This window comes from Diceros bicornis, chromosome 19 (assembly GCF_020826845.1).
Source record: "Diceros bicornis minor isolate mBicDic1 chromosome 19, mDicBic1.mat.cur, whole genome shotgun sequence".
Classification (NCBI taxonomy): domain Eukaryota; kingdom Metazoa; phylum Chordata; class Mammalia; order Perissodactyla; family Rhinocerotidae; genus Diceros; species Diceros bicornis.
In genome coordinates, this window is record NC_080758.1 from 25,819,996 (window position 1) to 25,844,348 (window position 24,353).

At 43.9% G+C, this 24,353-nt stretch overlaps 1 protein-coding gene across 6 annotated transcripts in view; it reads right to left on the reverse strand.

Annotated features, from left to right (window-relative positions):
• RALY (RALY heterogeneous nuclear ribonucleoprotein) overlaps nt 1-24,353 on the reverse strand; it is a 78,299-nt gene that overhangs the window by 53,417 nt on the left and 529 nt on the right. The window contains exon 2 of one of the 6 annotated variants that reach the window (XM_058562887.1): nt 928-997. The exons of the other annotated variants lie outside the window; for them this stretch is intronic. The gene's annotated coding sequence lies outside the window, so the exon portion shown is untranslated. The remainder of the gene's footprint in view (nt 1-927; nt 998-24,353) is intronic. 6 annotated transcript variants of the gene reach the window in all.

The following is a 24,353-nucleotide window of genomic DNA, read 5'->3' on the forward strand; positions in this document are numbered from 1 at the left end:
AAAAAAAAAACAACAGCATGACAACAGACTTGGATTTGAGCCTTGGCTCTGCTGCCTTAACTGTATCGTGAGGCATTGTTACGTAACTGCTCTCATGTATCCTCTTAGAGCTTTGATCATTCTGTTTACTTGTCTGTCTCTTCTACCATTCTCCCCTACTTGGGAACAGCAAACAGTTGTTTCCCTATACCCTCAATGAGTCAGTTACTATCTACCGAATGACCCTCTAAAACTAAGTTCCCACGTCTGTGAAAGAGGGGTATCACCTCAGAATTATGAGATAAATGAAAAAAAAAAAGTATGTAAATAGCTTGGATCAGTGCCTGGCCCTTTTTCCTCTACTGTATCATGGATGCCCACAGCCAAACGTTTGCCTGTACTGAACTAGACTGGCCATCCTAGACACATCATGCCTTGCTGAACCTCTAGGATCAGCTGAACCTGACCCCTCCAGTTTGTTCCACTCCAGTAATTAGACTGAGTGCCAACTCCTGGAACTCTGCCAGTAAAAACAGCTCAAGACACGACTACTCTCATCACAAAGGTAGTAAATTTCAAGAAATTAAGTGTGGGCATACAATAATATTCTAGATTTAAAGAAATGGGGAACATGGAAGAAGAGAAAAAAGGGAAAAGGCTGTGTTCTGAAGTTGGGGTCTTAGAGAAGAAATTCCAAATTCCAAGGAGTGGCTAAAGTCATGTACTGGAGCCTACAGAAGGGCCACAGACATGAAACAAATTGGCTGAGATCCCATAGTAAACTGAAGGGAGAAATGAGTTTGGAACCCACCACTGTGGTCTCCTCATCTAGTGGTTTTTCTGTCCTACAGGGTAGATGCACAATGTTCTAGGAAAAAGAGAGTAAGGCCTAAGGGGTTCAGTATAGTGGCATGCAGAGGCACACAAGGGATGTCAAGTGGTACTTACGCAGTTTCTGGCTTGGAGAAGTGATTGAGAATTAAATCCAGCCTTTAGTTTTCCAGCGGCCTAATATGCTCTGGAAGTTGAAGGGCAGAAATAAGTTCAATCTGGCCAGAACAAGTGCCAGCAGTTCGGGAAGGGGAAGGGTACAGGGTGTCCTCAAAGTATCATGAGCCCCTCTCCCACAACACCAGCTGCTCTGGATGATCACAACCTTTTGCCCACCCATCCCCAACTTCCCAATTCAAATTATGTTTCAAGTTTTCTAGGATATTGTCTTTCCCAATAGAGGGCCCTCAGACTTACAACCTGGGGGTGAAGTACAGAGAAGTGGCAGAATAAGAGCTCTGTGCCATGAGGAAGAATCTGACTGAGTCTTTTCTTTTTTCTATTCACCATATTCACCTGAACTTCTGCGAAGTTAAATGATTTGCCCAAGGTCACACAGCTAATAAGGGCAAATCAGGACTTGACTACATCCTGTGTTCTTTTGTGACCATGGTGACTTCCAGCAAATTTGACCTTTACAAAGTTTTGAGCAGTAGGTTGGGCAGGCATTCTCTGCTAAATCATTCTGTCCCTTCTGAAAAATCTCATTTGACACCTCCAATTCACTTCAGGCCTAGTCCTGACATTTATCTTCTCTTACAGAACTTTCATAATTATGTTCTAACTCAGAGGTCAACCAACTTTTTCTGTATATGGCCAGATAGTCAGTATTTTAGGCTTTACGGGCTATAGCAGTCTCTAGTATTCAACTCTGCCACTGTAGTATGAAAGCAGGCATAGATGAACAAATGAGTGCGGCTGTATTCCAGTACAACTTGATGAAAAGAGGCAGCAGACTGGATTCAGCCCACAGGCCATAGTTTGCTGACACCTGTTCTAACCTACCGTCTCCAATCACCCCATCTCCCAATCCATCATACACACTCATATCACAGCCCTGCACACTCAATGCATCCCCTTTGCCTACAGGATAAAGTTTAACCTCTACCCTCATCCTCTACCAAATCCTTCCCTACACACTATACTCCAATCACAGAAGGGTTATCACCTGGCAACTTCCTACCTTTCTCCATGCTGTTCCCTAACACCTGCAATGCCCTCTCCATTCCTATGCCAATATTACCTATTCAGGGACAAGCTCAAATGCCAACACCTGTGAGAAGTCCTTGCTTGTTCTGCCTTACATAATTAGTCATATATATGGCCTTCCATCACCCACCACTGCCTCCCCACTCCCCCACAATCCTAAGCTTTCAGGAGTAGGGACTGTGATTCAACACTGTATCCTTTGCAGTACCTAACATAGCACCGTGTCTGCTGACTGAACAGGCTGCTAGGCTGAGAGGAGGTCACTAGAACATGGGGATCTTTGGGTCTACCAGAACCAAGAGATGACTCACAGCATCAACAGAACCTTTACTCTGCTTCAAGGGCTGTGCCCTCTCTCCCCATCATGATTCTTGGGCCTGGCCAGGTAAGTACTTAATGTAGGGCAATGCCAAGATCAGGCATTTCACTAGGTGGCTCTAGTCTGTGCTGAGATATGTCAAGGGAAGAGGAATCCTATTTTCAGAGCTCCTTGTCCCTGACCTCAAACTGCATCCTTAATACCAGCCATAAACTGATCCTAGATCCAGATTTAGCCCAAGATCAACAGACAGCCCTCTAATAAGCGCAGATCCTTGGTCCCCAAATAAAAGGGATTTCACCCAGGGAAAGGCTCAGGGCATGCAGTCCGACCTCAAATGATGAGAGAACTCAAAGGTATGTGGTAAGAATCATCAGGAGCATCACCTCTGGATGGAAAAGGACCTCTATTGAGATTAAGGGTCCTGGGCAAGCCTGTAGCCCACAGGTATGGCTATTCTGGTTTGGAGAAGCTATGAGGCCAAAGACTAAATTGCTGAAGGGAAAAAACAAAACAAACACACAAAAGAATTTTTCTCCTAAGCCCAGAACACACCAACATTCCATCTGGGTAAGTGAGCTTGTCACCGGCATGGGGTACTTAGCATATCTGCCATTTTGGGATTACGGCTGTCAAGTTTTAATTAAGGTAATTAGAGTTAAAAATGTAATGTCATTTCAGGGGTATTTTGAACAGATTCCATTAATTTCTTTTTTTACAAAAACACAGAAAGGAGGGGCTGGCTGAGTGGAGCAGAAAACTTTGCTATCAGAGAAGCAAAGCCATGTGCCTGGACCAGACAAACTTTCAAACCACTGCCAAGAACCCCCAGCACCTCTGCAGCCTTGGACCAGAGGACAGAGGGCTGCTGCTCTTCAGCTTTCCTCCCTTGGTTTCCTCCCTGAAACTAAGTTTCAGTCCACACCTGCTAATAAATCCACCTCCTCCCCAGGTGCTGCTCTCAATGGCTACTACTATAGCCCTAAGTCTAGGGCTGTCAATCTGATTTGCTACATGTTAGGGACTGCTCAAATGTCCACCCCTTTATCAAGAGTTCCTGGACACATCTGTGCTAGCTCCCTGGTCTGGAGTGCCCTCCTTGCCTTGCCTGCCTCAACTCTTACTCCTCTTTGAAGGCACAGATCAAACTTACCTCCCCCAGGAAAGCCCACCTTCATGCCTCTATAATCCCACAGTCCCTTGCACATGCCTCTATTAAGGTTCACACAGAATACTGTGATTTGTTTCCTTGTGTGACTCTGATGCTACATTGTGAGCATCTCGGGGCAGAGACTGGGTCTTCATCTGGGAATCCTTAGCAGTAGCACAAGCCCTGACACACAGGAGAGACTCAACAAATACTTGTTGAATGACTGACTATAGAGAGAATTTGGTCTGACCACACTGGTAGCTGAGCATGCTAAGTCCTCAGGTTCTACAATGCTGAGAAATATCCAGTCATGGAGTCTCTTCCCCCTCCTTGCACAGGGCCAGTTCAGAAACCTGACTCTGCACTCTATGCAGGAGGAAGCCCTCTCATTGATCCCAAATGATGACTGATCTCTCCCATTAGAGCCTGCTCGTGCCTTAGGGACCTTGGAAAGGAAATGAGAAAGCAAAAGCAAGCAGAGCATCATCCCCCATCCTCCTCACCACTGGTTTTAAAGAATTTCCCCCCAGTCTTTGAAGGGCCTAAGGGAGAGGGCTTGAGCTCCAGTTCAGTCTGTAGAAAGGTAAGGGACAGCCGTGGTAGAACACAGTTCATCAGCTTGGAATCAAGTGTTGCAAGTGCTCAGAAATGTTGTAATGTAATACAATAGAGAACATGCTACGTGACAGAGGCCAGCCAAGTCACTTCACTTCTCTGAGCTTCAGTTTCCTTTTCCAACCTATCCCAGTAGGTTGTTAAGAGAAATAAACACACAAAGGTTAAGGGCTTAACCCAATATTTAACACTTAGTAGGTATTCAGTAAGTGATTTTTCCATCTGAGGAGGGGGCCTGTACTATGTACCTAGCATCATATTATGTATGAGTTTATAAAGGTGAGGAAAACATATCAAAAGTGGATATAAGTTAACCATTTCCCGATTTGCTCAGGGCAGCCCTGCCTGATGGTCCCAAGGGAAGAGGGCTATACTAGCAGAACTGTTGTGTTGACAAATGTAACCAGACCCATTTCACGGTAATCAGATTCTCCCCAACTAGGAGCACTCCTCAGGCCTCCTCCCAGGCTCCCCAGGCCTGGCTGCAGGCCCCTATTGATCCATTTCTAATTAGGAGCTGTGTCAGTGCTTCTGACAGAAGGTCAGGGCCTAGGCTGCCTCAGCTGGCCTCGGGCCAAAGCCTGAAATGCCCTGCCCAGGGGAGACCCAGAGAATGGACACCTTTACGGTAGAAAAGGATCCCAGACTGAACTCATCATAAAGCAGCACGAAATTTTAGAGCTGAAAGGGTCCTTTATAAGCAGGGGCTTTGTTATATTACAGTTGAGAAGAAAGCTGGAGTCCAGAAAAGATAACTTGTCCATGATGGTACAGGAAGATAATGCAGATCTTCTTCTAGTTCTTTCCTCACAATAAGTATTTCCCAACCTGGCTACACAACAGAAGGACCCAGGGAACTCATTAAAAATACAGTTTTCTAGGCCCCACCCCAGACAGTCTAATTGAGAACATATGCATTGGCTCTGGCTCTTTTGCTAAGTATATGATCATCTTCCAATAGAAGTGAACCCTGAAATCACAGGATCCAGTTCGGACCTAGATTCAAATCTACCTTGGGTCATAATAGTGCCATTCAGAAGCAACCCACTATTGTCTGATCCAGCCTCCCGCGACCCTCATCATAAAAGGATTATTCTAGAGGCCTTAGTTGAAGGGTCTGTCATAAATGGTTCAGACTTTCTAACATTCCACTAGCTTGGCTGTCAGCAAAGACATTTCCTTTCCAAACCAGTATGAAACTAAAATGTCTCTTATGAAGATTAGAAACACTTATGGAGAGGAGTGTAAGGAATAGTGGGAGATGGTGTGATACTGAAAGTGTGGGACCTGGGGTACGGGCAGATACCAGTGTCTGCGTGTAGGGGAGGACTTGTATGGATATGTAATGGAGTGGACAGGGTGGTGTCTGTGAAACAGGCTTGCAGATACTTTCACGGCACACACAATTCTGGGTATCTGGGTAGAAAACAGTGGGACGGGGGTAGAGGAGGATAAATGTGTGGGTACGTGACAGCAGGAGGGAGTAGACGACCTGAAGGTATAACGGAGACAGGATGGATATATATGGAAGAGAAGAAATGTGTGCATCTGCGTGACTGAATTGTGTGTGTATGTGTTGCAAAGCACAGGAACCTGTAGGGATAGGAAGGAGTATGTGTGTGTGTCTGTATAGACTAGACACCTGCATGCATGAGAAAACAGATTCATAAGCATTTCTGACTCATCCAGCGCTGGCTTTGCCTGAAGGCTCATACCACTCAAGGGCAGGCCTGTCTGCAGAAATTTCTCATTAAAATTGACATTCTGACAACTACTAAAAAAAATAAAATGATAACGACACCCCCAGCATCGTGGGAGGTTTAAAAAAGTCAATGCCAATAAAACATAAGAGATAGATGAGAAGCAATTATGCCATTATTACTTCTCAGCTTCACATGGGGAAGTGTGATTTGGAGTCAAATACCGTATAGCTGATTCACATCCCAACCCAAGGGCCTGGATTTCCTGGGTTTACCTGGGGAAGAGGGCAAGAAAGAAGAAAGTAGGTAGAGAAAGGTAAACAATAAAGTCTAAAAAAAAAAAGAACTGGAGAAACAGGAAGATGAAAGAAAAGCAAAGGGTTGAGAAGAAACCAAAAATAAAAGGCAAGTGGGTCACAAGACATTGGAAGAAGGGAAAGAAAGAAGAAGAACAGAAAGAAAAAAAGGAGAAAAGACAGGAGAAATTCCTTTAGGCTGGCCTAGAAATTTAGCACACATTCTAGCAGGAATTCTGGCTAAGGGCATGGGTGGATTAGCAGACGGGGCCTAACCTCTGTACTTCCTCACTGCTCTTACTCCAACCATTCCCTCCACCTAGAATGTTCTTCCTACCATCTTTGCCAAACTGAATTTCTGAATCTTCAAGGACATATTCAAATGCTACAGCTTCTAGAAGCTTCCAAGATTTCTCCCAGTTAGAAGTTATTTCTCCAGAACTCCCATAAACTTCCAGAGCACTTTGTCATATTTCACCTGTAGCATTTAACATTCAATTTTATAACATGGGTATCGGTACACATGCAATTCTGTCACTCATTCTGCAAGTACTATCTGTGCCAGGTCTATTACAGAGACACAAGAGAAACAGAGATAAGTAACACACTGTCTCCTGGCTCACAAGGTCTCAATTTCATGAATGAGAGTAGATCAGGTGTAATACAGCACCAGAGTACAATTATAGAAGTAGAAGAAAGTACAGAGATTAAAATTAACCAGTTATGGAATGATCAGGAAAGCTTCATTGAGGCGATGGCATTTGAACTGGTATGAAAAGATGAATAGGAGTTTGTCAGGTAAAGGGGGCAAGGAGTTGAGAGAGCTTTCTACTCAGAGGGACTAGTCAAAATGAAGTCATTCTACTGAGCAGTTTGCTCAGCACAGGGAAAAATGGGGGTTAAGCACTGCGCTGCTGACAGAAGGTAGCAAAGTGAGGTGGCACCAGGCTGTATAAGCCTTGTAGCCAAGCCCAGAGTTGAGATTTTTATCCTTTCCAACCTGGGGTGGAGGCGGAGAAGAAGAGGGGCAGTTTAAAGACATCTAGTCTCCCTTATTTAGTTGCCCTACATTAGAACGAGTCCCCTCAAAAATCCTGGAAAACGGGTTCAATTCCAGGCTCTGCCTACTGCAGTGGCATTACAAGAATTTCCCACAGAGAAGGGCAACAGTGAAAGAAAAACAAAGGATAAAAGGGTGGGGGGATGGTGCAGAGAGAGGGCAGTAGGGCTCAAGGAGGAAGAAGCTGGAGGGGAGGAAACAGAAGAGGAAAAGAAGAGGCAAGGAAAGCACAAGGGGGGACAGATCTATCTTGGCACTGAGGCTCCTTGTGGCTGAGCTGTCCTCTACATCTTTCTAGGTAGAAAAAATAAGGTCAATCTGCTGCTAGTGACAGAAATAGACCCTCTGCGCCAAGATGAGGTCGAGCACATTACTAACTGCCACCTCAGCCCTCCCTTTGCTCAGGATGATAGAGCTGTACCGAGAAGTGAAGTTTGCCCAGCTCTACCAACCATCCCAAAGTATGCCAGAAGCCCCTTGCCCGATGCCCTGAGAGTGTGTGAGGCAGAAGCACCGAACACTTCTCAAGTTTGAAGGAGGGCCTGCCCACGACCTATGACTACTGCTTAGGATCCTAGACAAAAGCTCTGCTTCCTTCTCTGGACTTTAGTTTCATCTGCAAAAAGAAGAGAGTAAACAAGACACTCACTCTAAGGGCTAAAATAGCCTATGAGTTTACAGAAGCTGCTTCCCACAGAGGGTGATGTATAATGTGGGAATTTTCCTAACCTATCAAGTCTTAACTACATTCTTTATACTCCGAGCTATGGCCAGTCTGAAGACAAAAAGGAGCCAGACCCAGAATGGAAGCCATCCTGACACCATCATCCATTTGGCCCTGTCCAAAGTCTAGTTCCCACCCAGACCTGTTTATCCCACAGGACACAAACAGATGTGCAGGCCCAAGGATGTGCTTTGTCTGACCCACACAAGTTTGTTATTAAAACCTCTAAGTTAACTGCCAAGATTTAAAATCAGATCTCTTTTTTTTTTAAATTAGATTTCTAGCTTCTCTTAAAAATATCAGAGATCTGGCAACACTAGACCCTCTGGGGTAAAGGTCAAAGGGCCTATTATAATCCTGTAATTTATTTGAAGCCGTCTCATTTTCCCTAAAAAATTCATGCTAACTTATCATGCATTCTATAACATGATTTAGTGTAAAAGTAAACTTTTAAATTACTAGTTATAATATTTAAACTAATCCAAGTTCAAAAAAATCTGAGTATATTGACACTTCAGGAAGATATATATTTTATCCTGTGATTTCATGTATCATCTGATATGCAACCACGTGTCCCAGTTTGAGAAACTCCAACACAGTTTATCCATTCACTCAAAAAATACTTAGGTCCTGGGGCCGGCCCGGTGGCGCAAGCGGTTAAGTGCGCGCGCTCCGCTGCGGCGGCCCGGGGTTCACTGGTTCGGATCCCGGGCGCGCACCGACGCACTGCTTGGCAAACCATGCTGTGGCGGCGTCCCATATAAAGTGGAGGAAGATGGGCACAGATGTTAGCCCAGGGCCGTCTTCCTCAGTAAAAAAAGAGGAGGATTGGCGGATGTTAGCACAGGGCTGATCTCCTCACAAAAAAAAAAAAAAAAAATACTTAGGTCCTATGGTAGGCTCTGGGAAAACATTAATTAACAAGACAGACATGGTTCCTGCCTCTGTGGAGCTCATGGTCCAGTGGGATATAATGGAAAGAAGCCATAAAGAACAGGAGGCACAAAGAAACACTAAGCTGAAGATCACGAGTATATTCCACAACCTAGTGACCCCTTACGCAAGTTGTTTAACCTCTCTGAACCTGTTTCCTTGTCTGTGAAAGGAAAAGGTTTAATTAAGCAGTTGCTGTTCAAAAGTCCTCTCCAGCTCAAAATTATACCAGCATCACAAGAATTTAGCCCAATACTCTTTTCAAGTTCCTAACACTTATTAGCCTCCTCCCTTTATCTGGGAAATCACGATGAGTTGTCATGGAAATTACCATGGTGTTTCACAAACTGGATGATGATGTTACAGTAATTACAAGAAGCCAAAGGGAATAGGTAGCAAGAGCAGTCACTTACACAGAAAGTCACCTACTTTCAACACACAGGAGCTGCTATTCATTGCAGCTAGTGGGGGAAAAGACCAGGTACTAACTCATAAGTAAAACAGTTTTGATTTGTATTAGATGTTGTGGTTTCTTTCATGAGGCATCAGACCCACTTCCCTCCAGCTTGTGAGTGTTAGAGACTGCAAAACATGTCAATTTTACAAGGACAAAGTTCACTGAGCCTTAAGTAGTTTCCCGTCCTTGTGAAGTCCTAAGACAAGCTAGGAGACAGACTTATACTCGCCAATAGGGGCACCAAAAGTTACTAGTAAAATGAAGATAATTCATCTAGTCCCAGGGGACTAAGAGCATCATAACTGGGTCAAGTCCCTTCAATATGAGAGAGTTCCATCTAGAGCTGGGTTGGCCCATAGGGATCAGGCAGGTAGCAAAAATAACTACAGATGACCAAGTGTTTCAAAGAAAAAAGTGCTAAGCTGGTGATAAATAGCAACTGGCAATGGACTTAGATATCACAGAGACAACAGGAAATGGTTTCGGCTTTGACAAACATGTTCTGTCTAAAGGAGCCAGCCACTAAGGAAGTAGTATGTGGAAGGAAGGAGAGAAATGAAGAATATGATTCTGTAAACTCAAGCATTTTGCCAAATTGGGCTGGTGCTCCAAAGGCTTGCCCAAAGATCAGAGCCATGTCCCTTTGCCTCAGTCCCACAAAAGCCAAGATATAAGCTTCTTAATTATGGACAAGCCAGTACACAAGGAGTCATACATAATACAGGGAGTTCCTGGTAGAGGGCTCAGGGAGTGAAGCCTTCTGCAGAAGAGCTGGGGACTATTCCCACTCTTGTGAATAATAAAATTGCCCGTAGTCAATATCAGGCTCTAGCCCCTGCTACTTCCTCAAAAATCCTCCTTCCTCTTCAGGAGAAATCAATCACCCTCATAGCCCACATGCCAGGTCCTCTGATCTCATCTCCACTGAAAGGCAGCCCCAATCTCCCCAGGCTGGGGTCCAACTCAAAATAAAAACAGCGCAGGTAAGGGGCTGGCCCCGTGGTGTAGCAGTTAAGTGCATGCATTCCACTGCTGGTGGCCCGGGTTCGGATCCCAGGCGTGCACCGATGCACCGCTTGTCAGGCCACGCTGTGGTGGTGTCCCATATAAAGTGGAGGTAGATGGGCACAGATGTTAGCCCAAGGCCAGTCTTCCTCAGCAAAAAACAGGAAGATTGGCAGGGATGTTAGCTCAGGGCTGAATTTCCTCACAAAGAAAAAAAAAAAAAACTGCAGGTAAAACAAGATAAGCTGGACACAACCCAAGGGGCTGCCAGTTTGCAACCTCTGATCTAGAGGGTAAGATCTTCTGAAAAGATCTAGGACAGACAGGACCTAAGGACTCCTAACATTTGTCAGAGAACTGTTTTTCCAAGGAGCTATCCAAGGTCCTAGACCACTTGGATCCTGAGCTTCAGAACCCATGATTCCACAACCTTCTTCTCTGGCTTGATCCACTGTCAAATATTTTTTAAAAGAAAGATTTAAAGAAGATATTAAGTACCTATTATATGCAAGGCACTCTAGGGAAACAAACACCTTGAACTTTACTCCTCGTGACTTTTGATTTACTACCTATAGGAGCCATATGTCAGCCTGGACCCCAGTGCCACCTGTCTGCTACCCAAATTACTAGAGACCCAAACCACTGCTCTGCTTGACTTCACTCCTATATATCGCATTCATCTTAATGGCTTGGCTAGCCAGTGAGATGAAGGTTTAGCAGCTTGATTCTCCTCAAAGGGATACCTTTAAAACTCTTCTCCCTGGACTCCACAACTAAAAGTTCCTTTTCTTTGCAAAAGAGTACAGTTGCCCCATTACAGTCGGATGTTCCTGGAAGTGAACACTACAATGCTAAAAGCATACTCTCCCTCAAATCAAGATGGCATTCCCGGGGCCCGCCCGGTGGCGCAAGCGGTTAAGCGCCCACGCTCCCGCTTTGGCGGCCCGGGGTTCGCCGGTTCGGATCATGGGCAGGCACCAACGCACCGGTTGTTGGGCCATGCTGTGGCGGCGCCCCATATAAAGTGGAGGAAGATGGGCATGGATGTCAGCCCAGGGCCAGTCTTCCTCAGCAAAAAAGAGGAGGATTGGCAGATGTTAGCTCAGCGCTGATCTTCCTCACACGCACAAAAAAAAAGATGGCATTCCCTATGCTTCACTCCATCATTATTCTATCATCTCCAGATTCCCTCAGCATTTCCATAAAAGCAATAATACCTCTGCCAAACAGAAAAGAAGAAAGACTAGCTGCCCTTGAAATAGTAACTCAATCCAAGGAGGGAAGGTTTATTGCTGGATAAACTTTGTTTCTTATTTACCAGGTCCCTCAAGCTAGATTTGTGAGCAGAGAGAACACAACAAAAATGGTTTTTAGGAAAAGGCGCCTGGCAGCAGTGAGGAGCATGGTATGAAAGAGGGCAAGACAGAATGGAAGGAGACTAGTTAGGAAGCTCCCATGGAGAATTAATGATCCTATAGCCCCATGATGGCCAAAACAGGCTCCATGTCTGAAATAGGGTATGGTTTTACAGTCCCTGGCTGGCTACCTGCTCCCTGAAGACAGTCTTATTCATGAGTATCACCCACCCACCCATCTAGCACCATGCAATCACATGGTAGGCACTCAAATGGTCAGAGATATAGAATATTACTCCTGTAAGAGCTCTCAGTGTACACAACAAAGAAACTAAGGCCCAGAGGACTTAAAATGACTTGCCCAAGCTCAGAGAATGGGTGAGTGGTGAAAAGGAAAGAGCACAGGCTTTGGAGGCAAGAAGGTCTGTGTTCAAATCCAACATTGCCCTGAGGCCTCGGGCAAGTCATCCAATGTTTTCTCATCCACAAAATAAGAGTAATACCTATTTTGTAGGATTGTCATGAGGATTAAGAGATATTGCCCTCTAGATACAACCACCAATTTACAGGAAATACAGAGGATGGAGAAACATATTAAATACACCATATAGACACAATGAGCAAAATTCAGAACACGGAAAACTCAACAGGAAAAACAACCCAGTTTCTTCAACATATAAAGGAAAAAAAAATAAAAGTGAACTTATAAATTAAAGAGACTTAAAAGATATAACAACCAATTACAATGTGTGGGTCTTATATGAATCCTAAATCAAGCAAACTGTAAAAATAAGACTGTGACATTTATGAGACAATTGAAAATTTGAACACAATCTGGATTTTGATGGTATTAAGGAATTGTTAAATTTTATAAGGTGTGACCATGGCATTGTGGTTGTGTTTTTAAAGTCATCTTTTAGAAATACATTGCGAGGGCCGGCCCAGTGGCTTGGCGGTTAAGTGCGCGCGCTCTGCTGCTGGCGGCCCGGGTTCGGATCCCGGGCACGCACCGACGCACCGCTTCTCCGGCCATGCTGGGGCTGCGTCCCACATACAGCAACTAGAAGGATGTGCAGCTATGACATACAACTATCTACTGGGGCTTTAGGGGAAAAATAAATAAATAAAATCTTTAAAAAAAAAAAAGAAATACATTGTGAACTATTTAAGGACAAAATACAATAGCTGAGATTTTCGTCAAAGCACAGGATGAGGAAAAGTAGGTAGGAGTATAAATGAAATAAGATTGACTGTGAACTCATAAAACCGTTGAAGCTGAGTGATAGGTACATCATGCTTCATTAACCTATCCTGTCCACTTTGTATATATTTGAAATTTTCCATATTAAAAATAAAGAAGAATTGGTTAGGTTTAAATCCTGACAATTCCATTTACTAGCAGCGTGACTGTGGGCACATTTCTTAATCTTCTTGTGTCTTGGTTTCCTGTCTATATGAGGAGGATCAACTGAATCTACTTCTTAGGGTTGAGGTGAGAATAAATATGATCTTTTATATATATAAATATTTACATATATAATATATATAAATTTTATATATAAATGTTTTATAATGTTTTATATATATTTCTATTTTATATATAAAATGTCTTAGAAAAGATTTATATATAAAATTTATATATTATAAAGACTTCTATAGGGGGCCAGCCCAGTAGTGTAATGGTTAAGTTCACGCACTCCACTTCAACGGCCTGGGGTTCGTGGGTTCAGATCCCGGGCGCAGACCTACACGCCACTTATCAAGCCATGCTACAGCAAGCATCCCACATATAAAGTAGAGGAAGATGGGCACGGATGTTAGCCCAGGGCCAATCTTCCTCAGCAAAAAGAGGAATATTGGCAACAGATGTTAGCTCAGGGCTAATCTTTCTCACCAAAAAAAAAAAAAGACTTCTATAACACACATATACATAAAGGGCTTAGTACATAGTAACCTTCAGTAAATATCAGCTTATTAATATGAACACAAGGTACCAAGTATGGTATCTCGTCACAGAATACCCAATTGGTACCCAATTCATGGTAGCTATTATTAATATGAAAGGCCGAGTTAGGTCTAGAACCCAGGTCAGATTTTTAATCAAATACTTGACCAGCCTCCTCGACAGAAGGCCTAGATACCTTCTGGTGAATGTCCCCCAGTGGCACCTCTAACACCCCCAGTCTCTCCTAGCAAATACCCCAGGACCTGACACAGGATCAGGAGCCAATTAATGTTTAACATGAAAGCGTTGCTCTCTGGGAGCAGGAAGGCCACCTTATTTCCCCCAACCAGGTAATTTAAGGTACATTTTCTAATATTCGCTGACAGAACAAAGAGGAAAGGCTCTAAGACATGATCAATGTTCATGCCAGCCTTCAAAGTAATTTCGTAAAACACAGAAAATAAACACCCAGCTAGGGTCCACCTGGCAGGATAAAAGCTGACAAAGAAATGGCAATTTTTCCCTGAGCAAATTTACAAGTAATAGATGAGCTCTGAGAGACTAAGACGAAGCTCTTTAGTTTTTGGCATTCCCCTCCCTCCCCCTCCATTTTAAGAGAAGAACAACTCTCTTTGACATACTTCAAGTCTGACTGATTGTTGGATTAATTCCTTCCCTGGAACGATGTGATTATAGGCACAAAGAGGTCATTCTCATCCTTCCATCCAGTTTAAATACAAATTGGCTTGAGAACAGTATGACCTTTTCCACCTGTTCCAGGAGGCTATGAGAAGGCATCACTCTCCCCCAAAGTATGGGACACATCCTCTCCCCTCTGCTCATTAGGAATATTGATGCCACTCGAGGTAGTCACTCATCTGTGTTTCTGCTCAAGTTGTTCCCATTGCACAGAATGTCCTCTCTCCATCTCTACAGCCTAAATACTTTCTAGAAAAAAGGGGAGGAGAGAAGCACAGCAACTGAGAAAAGATATCTGGGTGTTGCTTCTGGACAGTCTGGGAGATATAGTCCAGATATAGAAATATTGGTGTTTCATAATTTATAAGCACAACCAGACAGAATATTAGAAATTGGGATGGTCGGGATAATATGTGGTCCCTATCCTTATCCTACAAGGCCCAGCTCAAATACTCCCTCCTCCATAAATGTTCCCTGGTTATTACATCCCCACAAATGAAGCAATTTCACCCTCCTCTGAACTTCCCAATCACTTTACCCCTTTAGGGTACTGCTACCTGAGAGTTCATATTACGGTTCTTAAAATTCTAGAAATACACACCGACCAGAATGGCTTAACATGAAAAAGACAATGCTAAGTGTTGACAAGGACGTGGAGCAACAGGAATTCTCTTATACACAGCTAATGAGAGTGTGATTTGGTATGCATTTGAAAACTGTTTGGAAATAACTACTAAAGCTGAACATATGCCTACCCTATGACTTGAGTTTTGCCTACACTCTTACTCCATCATTGCCCGTGTAAATGCTTCCCTTATTTTTTCTCCTAATCCTAGAGGCTGCTTCATACCACTATTCCTGATCACTCCAGCCCAAAGAGATCTCCCCTTCTATGGGAAATTCTGCCATTTACCCATTACCTCTGACAAATGACTCACAGATTCTTCACATATAAATGGCATCATCTGGTTTTATAATGCTACTTTTAGTACATTATCTAACTTGCTCCTCACAATAACACTGGGAGGAAGGCAAGATACAAAATATTAATCCCATTTTACAGATGAGAAAATGGAGGTTCAGAGAGGGGAAATGACTTATTCCAGTTTACCTGGCCAAATTAGTGCCAGGGAACAAGAGTAGACCTCAGTCTTATGAACCAAGCTCTCTACACCAAACTGCCCTATTATCAGCTACATCTTCATGATTATCCTATCTCCCCAAAGAGACCACAGGTTCCCTGAAAGCAAGAATATGTTGTACACGTTTACAACCCTCACAGCACCAAGGCAGGCACTCAATGGGCTCCATACAGTTTGGCTGATTGATTCTGGTACTGTCCCCAACCTTTGAGGATGGACACAGGCATAGTTCCTCTTCTTCCAGACCTCATCAGCAATGCTAAATTGTTGGAAGAAATCATAAACACAACACAACATCCCAAATAACATTTCTTTGTTGAGGGTAGGGAGGAGGGAAGAGGAAGAGCCCTTCAAGATCAGGGTAAGCTCAACGTTCCCTCCATTTCTTAGGGCTCCATGCTGCAAAGTGTTCAAAGAAGGCTGGCAGAGACAGTGGCAACGGGCTTCAAGAACCACAATACAATCACAATTAGTAAGTCACAAACTGATCAAATGCCAGAAACCACACCTCAAATAATTCAACTTGCAAGCAAAAAGAGGGCTATTTTACTTCAAAATTAAACATAATAAAACTTAAAATAATTGAATATGAAACAATTTTCTTCATTCCTAAATAAGAAGCTAGACAATATCAAATCTTTCTGGAAGCCAGCCAGAGAACTGACGTGAGGAGAATAGGGAAAGCACCAGGCAGATATCTGGACACCCAAACCTGAAGGACAATGTTGTCCTTACCCTAACATTCTTGACCTTACACACTTGATGTTGGAGACCTCAGCAACAGAGAATAAATACCGGGATAACACGCAGAAGAAAGGGAGGTGGGGAAGGCCAAAAATAAATCTAAACCCTGGAAGTCAGATATTCAAACAGGTCTCCTTGCCCAGTGATACATCCATCGATTCTGCTATTTCCAGTCTGAACCCTCAACCCAAATATCTGGGCCAGGGCAGTAGGGGTAAGAAGCTAGGATCTGTTGTACTTAATCTGTCTCCCTCTCTAGACTGAAAGTATTTGGAGGACAGGAATCATGTCTTGCTTGATTTTTATATTCTCCACAGGGAGAACACACAGTAGGTACTCCGAATTCCTGGAATGAATGGTTGAGGTTAGGGACGGAAGGCAGTTCGACTTCCAAGCATCATCATATTACAGCAGGTAGGTACCCTACTTAGCATGGTATTTCTACCTCAGACCCTAATTTTAGTAACGGTTGATTTTAATTGGTGTGAAAATCAATTTAGAGTGAGCCTTTAAGGTCTGAAGAAAAGTTATTCTTGTGCTCAACTGATTCAGGCACAGCTATCATTATTATATTGACAACATCGTTCCTCGGTGCCAGCTTACAGTATCCGCAATAACAAACTCCCAAAGCCTTAAAATGGTCTCCCTAAGCAGCGAACAACATTTGACTTCTCAGTGTAGCAGGATCATACCTTTCAGAAAGGAAATCCAGACCCAGAGAATTAATGAGTTATGGAAATGACTCTTTTAAATCTACTGCTGAGGGCCGGCCCCGTGGCTTAGTGGTTAAGTGCGCGCGCTCCGCTGCTGGCGGCCCGGGTTCGGATCCCGGGCGTGCACCGACGCACCGCTTCTCTGGCCATGCTGAGGCCGCGCCCCACATACAGCAACTAGAAGGATATGCAACTATGACATACAACTATCTACTGGGGCTTTGGGGGAAAAAAATAAATAAATAAAATTTAAAAATAAATAAATAAATAAATAAATCTGCTGAGCTTGCTTTCACCAGTACAAAGAATTACAAAGGAAACTAGACAAATAGATCAACAGACACCATGCAAACAAGTACCTTTAACTAGGCTTAGTAAAATCCTTACTAAAACAAATAAACAAAAGACAGCTAAATACCACATAAATGCCTGTGGAATGAAGATAACCTAGCCAGTAACATTAAGCTTCTAAACCTGGCCTTCTAAAAGAGAGCTATTTTACTTCAAAATTAAACATAATAAAACTTAAAATAATTGAATACTGTCTTGGAATAAAGCAATGATTCTTACCTTGACAAATACACAGAACTATTCAGCCTCTACAGATGGCATTTCAAGGGCCAGGTAACCTCAGTAGAGGTGTCTACCTCATAAAGGTAAGGCTCTAAGGAAATGCAAATTTCTGGTCTAGTGTTTTTCCAGACCTACTACTGTTTGGGAATCTCATAGTGTTTTTTATTTTCCCTTTATTATATGATTTTAAACAGTTTGCTACATATTTAAATATAATTTTTTACAGTCTTGGACTCCAAGTCTGTCCCATGGGACAACAGCTCCAAGTTTATAATGGACTCAGCAGACAATCTGATAAATTCATCTCACAAGCAATTTTTCAGTAATCCGTCTGCTCTAAAAAGCAATATCCATCTGTTTATATACTGAAAGGTATCTGCAAACCCAGAATTTAACCCTCTGAGATACTCTCAATGGTCTAGCAAAGCCCCTTCTCCTTCCAGAGATGAATTCTTAAGCCACTTCCATAAAACCAGAAACTCCGACTGTTATGAGGTAAAAATATCATTCAAGATTATCTAGTCCAATCCCTGTGTTTTACAGACAGAAAGACTGAGATCCCAGAGAGTATTAGGTAATTACAATTTGAGTTTGGCAAGCATCATCAAAACCCCACTGAATGCTATTTCCCCCGTGGAACTGTCCTGGGCATGTTGGGAGGATGGCCAGATTTGCACTTTAGTCAGTGGAGCACTCCAAATACATGTGTGTGAGCCTTAGAAAACCTGAGTACTCAACCACAAACTCCCCATCCCTACCTCAGCATAGAGAGCAGGCAGCAGAGCACAGCCTGAATGGCTCTTTGAGGAGGTAGACTAGAACCTAGGGATAATATCCCATCCTTCCTCCCCTCCTCCGAGGAGGTACAACATATTTATTCACATGAAGGCCATTATGAAGTAACAGAAAGACACTAACACTGAGAAAAAAGGAAGGGCTGTAGAAATAGTCAAAAAACATAACAATGATATTTGGGCAGAAGCCTATCTCTAGTTACTCACTTAAACAGTGAGGGGAAGGTAACAAGGGAGGGACCTCCAATCCTTTTTCAGTCCCCAATCCCCAGCCTTTGGGTCTTTACAAAATTTCAGGAACCTCCCAGATTACTCTATGAAGAAATAGGGCCAGAGAAGGAAAGAGGCTTGGTCAAGCCCACACACTGAGTTAGTAGCATGGACCAGACCGAATGACCCTCAGGCTCATGATTAGGCTCCCAACTTATCCCACTGTCCCTCTCCCTCTAGTTCTGAAAGTCTGTGAGCTGCACCCCATCACTGATCTGAAACTTTTCTTACAGTACCTAGGGGGCAGTTGTAGGACAGCCCGCTAACATTATGGCTGCCATCTTCTCCCCTCCAGTTGTACATTTTATATATGAAGCTAAAATGGAATAAAATTAGGTTTTTATAGACATTCGTGAAAACTGTTCTACCTCCACTTCTACCCCACTAACCCAGTGCCTAATGAAGAAAGGGGAGATGGAGGGTGGGAAGGAGAGAGGAAGGAAGAAAGAAAATACCTCTCCAAGAGACATATTGTCTAAATCATCATCTAAAATCATAAAATGTTATTGCTAGAAGGGACCCTGAGGGTCATCTAGTCATTATTTTCCATCATTACTCAGATGAATAAATCTGAACCTTTGAATAAGCCTGGACCTTTGCTACCTGATGAAAAGACTGGAGCACAGAGCAGGATCTCCCAACTCCTGTCCCTAATAAACATCTCTCCCGGTCCCTCCCCATCCTGTCCCACCTTGACCTGCCCCACCTCACCCTCTCCCTCCAGCACTGTATCTAAGCTCCTGAGACCTGCTGCCCTTCCGGATGCAAGCTCCTGAGCTTGCATCTTTGTTTTACTCATCTTTGTTTTCCCAGTGCCTAGCAGAGAGCAAGCAGAAGTGACTTAAAGAGGGACACACTAGTACACAGAGCAGTGTCAAAGGACACTGTCTAGAGAATAAATAAGCTTTCCTTGGCTTAACATAAGTAGTCTTCATGGCTATGCAGGATGTCTAGGATGTCTAGGATCTAATATTTCCTCCTTTCCAAAACTACTGTTTACATCGTCCATTTTAACTAGGGATAGTTACCAGATGTGTTGTGCCACGCTTTCCCTCATCTTTGCTCCTCCAGCCCTCCCCAAGAACTAGCATCAATAATTAGAAGGTAAATGAAAGCAGATGTAAGAAGATCCTGCATGAGAAATCCTCCCCCCTCTCTTACGTGCTCCTTCTCCTGTGTCCTCACCTCAATAAAAGGCATCCCCATCCATACAACCGTACCAGGTTGTAGTCATCCTTGATTTCATCCTTGATTTCTTCCTTACCCTCCACACCAACAATCTTTGACTGTGTCTCATCACTCAATTCCATCTTCTTTCTACATACACATACAATACACTACCTTCATTTGAAACACCATCACCTCTTACTTGCATTACTGCAACAGCATCCTAACTGGTCTCTTTGCCTATGATGCTCTAGCCCTCCAATCACTCCCTAAATAGACAGCCAAGAGATACCTTCTAAAATGCACACAGGATCATGGCCCCCTCACCTCAAAATGAAATCCAAACTCTTCAACCAGGACAAAGACGTTTCATGACTTGGCCTCTGCTCTGTCTACCTTGACAGTCTCACCTCTTGCCACATCCACCCATTCATGCTTTATGCTCTATCCATGAATCTTGAGAAACTTATTTAACCCACTGGGTCTGCTTCCTCACCCACAGAATGGGAATAATAATAGTATGTACCTCTCACGGTAGTTATGGGAAGAAATGAGTTAGCACATATTAAATGCTTAGAATAGTGCCTGGCAGATATAGTAAATGGCCAAGCATCTCACTTATTGCCACCACCATCTCAAGACTTGCTATTCTTTCTGCCTAGAACATTATCTCTATCTCCTCCTTTACTGCCCAAATCTCTTCTTTTGTGCCTTATGTCGATTTTTTTCTTGAGGTCTAGGCTTAACCAACTTCTCCAAGAAAGCCTTCCCCGACCCTCCGAGGCTGGGTTAGTTATCATTCCTCTGTGCTGTCATGGTGCTTGTCCCTGTCACAACATTTCTCACACTGCCTGTTTCCTTGCGTCTTCCCGACTAGGCTGTATGCACCCAAATTCCCAAGCTTACTACCATGCGTGGCACATGCTTAGTAATTGTTCAGTGAATGGAAAACTTGCCAATAATGAGATGCCCAATGAAACAGAATCTCAACAGGTAGCCAGTTCAAATGTTGGCCAGGTGGCTGGTTGGTCTACATGACTTTAAAGCCCCTCAACTACAAGATTCTATCCAATAAACAATTCAACACACTCTGACCTCATTATCACACTTAGGGGTTTGGACTTTAATATGTAGGCAATGCTGGGCCATCAGATTTTTAAAGAAAGTGCAACATACTCAGATATGTGCTTGTTGCTCTATTACCCATCTCTGGAACACCTCCCACCCCAATTCTCTGTTGGTATCAGGACGAAATTCCAATTACCATTCACAAACATAAACACCACATCCCATCCACCCCCCAAATACACAAAGACAAGGAAACAGTCAAACCAAAGGGAATTTTGAAAAGCTAAATGCAGCATTTAACTCCATCTTAACCACCTGCAAGCAATGAGAATCTATAACCACCTTCTAGGAACCCAAAAGCTAATCCCTCTTGTTTGCCTTTATGAAAAGAGAAGGGCACAGAGAGGGAGCATTTCATAAAGGCAATCCATTTAATTGTCCTCTGAGTAGTCTGATCCGATCTGCTGTCACAGCACTGCTATTCTTGATCACTGCAGCCCCATATGCCCAAAGTCCAGACAGTCAGAAAGGCAGGTGCAAACCAGGCAGGGTGAGGAGTCCCCTGGGTTCTAGTTCAAGGGTAGGAGGTCTCTTTGGAAGACACAGAAGGAAGGAACAGAGACCTCCAAAAAAAGCTTCAGTGATAAGGAACTTCAATACACAGAGTGGGAGGAAAGGGAGAGGAAGCTTAACCAGAGGTACAACCAAGCCCGGGTTCCTGCTCTGGGCTGCATGCCACACCCTACTGCAGATGAGGACTAATAATCATTTTGCCTTTACAGAGCACCCTGAGGTTAAGGGAGGCACTAATAGTGCCAGGTTTGACAGTCACAAAATGACAAATATTGTATGATTCCACTTATATGAGGTACCTAGAGTAGTCAAATTCATAAAGACAGAAAATAGAATGGTGGTTGCCAGGGGCCGGGGGGAGAGGGGAATGGGCAATTAGTGTTTAATGGGTACAGAGCTTCAGGTGGGGAAAATGAAGAAGTTCTAGACATGGATGGTGGTGACATGTACAACAATGCGAATGTACTTAATGCCTCAGAACCATACATTTAAAAATGGTTAAAATGGTAAATTTTATCTTATGTATATTTTTACTAAACAAAGCACACCAGCTTTTAATTTTATTTATTTATTTATTTTCCCCCAAAGCCTCAGTAGATAATTGTATGTCATAGCTGCACATCCTTCTAGTTGTTGTATGTGGGACGCGGCCTCAGCATGGCTGGAGAAGCGGTGCGTCGGTGCGCGCCCGAGATCTGAACCCAGGCCGCCAGCAGCGGAGCGTGCGCACTTAACCACTAAGCCACGGGGCCGGCCCCACACCAGCTTTAAAATTATATTGTCTGCAGCTATCAATTACTTGACCCTGAGCAAGTCAGGTAACCTCTCTAAGCCTGTTTCTTCTTCTGTAAAACAGGGATAATAGTCGTACCTAAGTCATAGGTACTGTTTGCTGAGGATTAAATGAGATACTCCACAGACAGTCCTTAGTCCAGTGACTGCTACATGGTAAGTACTTAATAAATGTTAGCTACTATTCCTACTCCTGCAACTACTACAATGCACTTTCACAGCCACTTCTCATAGTCCCCACAGAACCCTTTGAGAGTTTACAGGTAAGGAAAATTGAGGCTCAGAGAGACACGATGAGAGGCTCAGTTCATAATGCCACACCAAATCCTCTGCCCATGAGAGGGGTCCTGTCCTCCTCACTTGTTAATTCAGTGATTGAAATAAGGCAAGTGCCCTAACCTTGCTGTGTCTCAGTTCTCAATTAGAGCCGTAAAAAGGAGATATAAACAACTCTGAGGAACTCCCTCACCGAACTGTGAGAAATAAAATCAGATAATGGTTACAGAAGAGTACTATAATCCATAAATAAAATACTGTACAATAAAAGTGATGACTTATGAGAACTGCAACACCTGTGCACAAAACCTGCCCTCCTTTTAATGCTAAACTTGAGGCATGGACAGTGGCTGGGACTAACAACTTCCTTGTGATTTCAATTTACTCAGGATTCCTGGTCTTAAGGCATGAATAAGTAGTATGGCACCCTTTTAAAAGGTGGCAAGGTATGGCAGAAATAAAAATATTGCTGGACTGGGAGGTAGAAGTGTGTGAATTCTAGTTTTGTTTCTGTCACTAAGGCAGTCTGTGAATTTAGACAACTTGCCCTTTCCAAAGTTCAGTTAACAGGGAAAGGGGAAAAAGAGATAAAAACAAGTTGGACCGGATGGTCTGTAAGACCCCTTCCAGCTCCTACATACCACAACTCCTGAATCCAGAATCTTGGAAAGGGGAAAGCATAGCAGACCTCCAGACTCCAAAAAACTAATGCAAACATCAGGAGACTCTTCTAGATGTGGCTTAGGAACTCCCCTGCCTGATTTTTAGACACTCCCCACACCGGGAATCAAACACACTGGAAAACTAGAAGAACACTTGCCAAAGTTAATTTGAGTTCACTTTTACCCCTCTGGGCCTTATCTGAAAATAGAAGAAATAAAACCCTATTTGAAGGCAGGGAGTTGAAGCAGTTGACTTGAGCTACTTTCTGCTCCCTCTCCCCCAACTAGGAGCTATAAATGTCAACACTAAAGAGAACACGCCAGGTCTTGGGCGAGGAACTTGCCATAAACAAAATAAAGGATAGAACTCACTGTTTATAATGACTTAAACCTTCCTTGAGCCAAAACCCCAGGGAACTCAGTTGTGCTTGAGATCTAGAGTCCCCTGCATCCATCAACCTATAACAGGCAATACTAGCAAAAAATTATAGTAACTTCCTTTCCCTCGGACCTCCCGTAGCTTTCAACCATAGTATAGTGGACACTGGCCCAGGAGTCAGAGAGAACGGAGTTGTCTGTAACGGTGTGACCCAAGGGTAAATCAAAATCTCCTCTGCACTAAGAGATTACACAAGCTCATACTAAGAAATAAATAACAGGTACTAACACCACGGCTTTACACTCTGTGGCTACTAACTGATCTGGAGCAAATTATTTAACCTCTCTGCACCTTGTTTTCTGCTTTTGTAAATGCAGATGACCCCAGAAGGCCGTGGTGAGCATTAAATGAAATAAGGCTTATGAAGTTCCTAAGTCCATTAAATGTTACTTGTTGGTATTAAACGCTTCATATTATTTGCTCCCTCTATGAATCCACAAACACCTTGCGAGGCGACTTCCCCCCATTTCACAGAGCGGCAAACTGAGGCTCGGCCGCGAAGGGGGCTGCGTGACGCGCGGCACACCGCCCCGGCTCGAGGGCCTGTTTGTTCCTCTCCAAGTCCAAGGTGTGCAATGAGCCCAGGACCAGCCGAGATGGGGGCCGAGGCGGCGCTCAGGCCCGTGGGGAGCGAGGCAGGACCAGTTCTGCGCGCCTCCGGGAGCCTGCACACCCAGCCCGCCAGGGAGAGCCGGAAGAAGCCCGGGGCCGGGGCCAGAGCCGCGGCCGGGCTCGCCTGAGGCCTCCTCGGCGCGGCCTCCGCTCCCCTCCCGGAGCGGGGCGGGGCGGGGCGCGAGCACAAAAGACTCCAACTTCCGAGCGGGCGCGGGCCCACCCCGCCAACTCCTGGCCCAGGCCTGGCC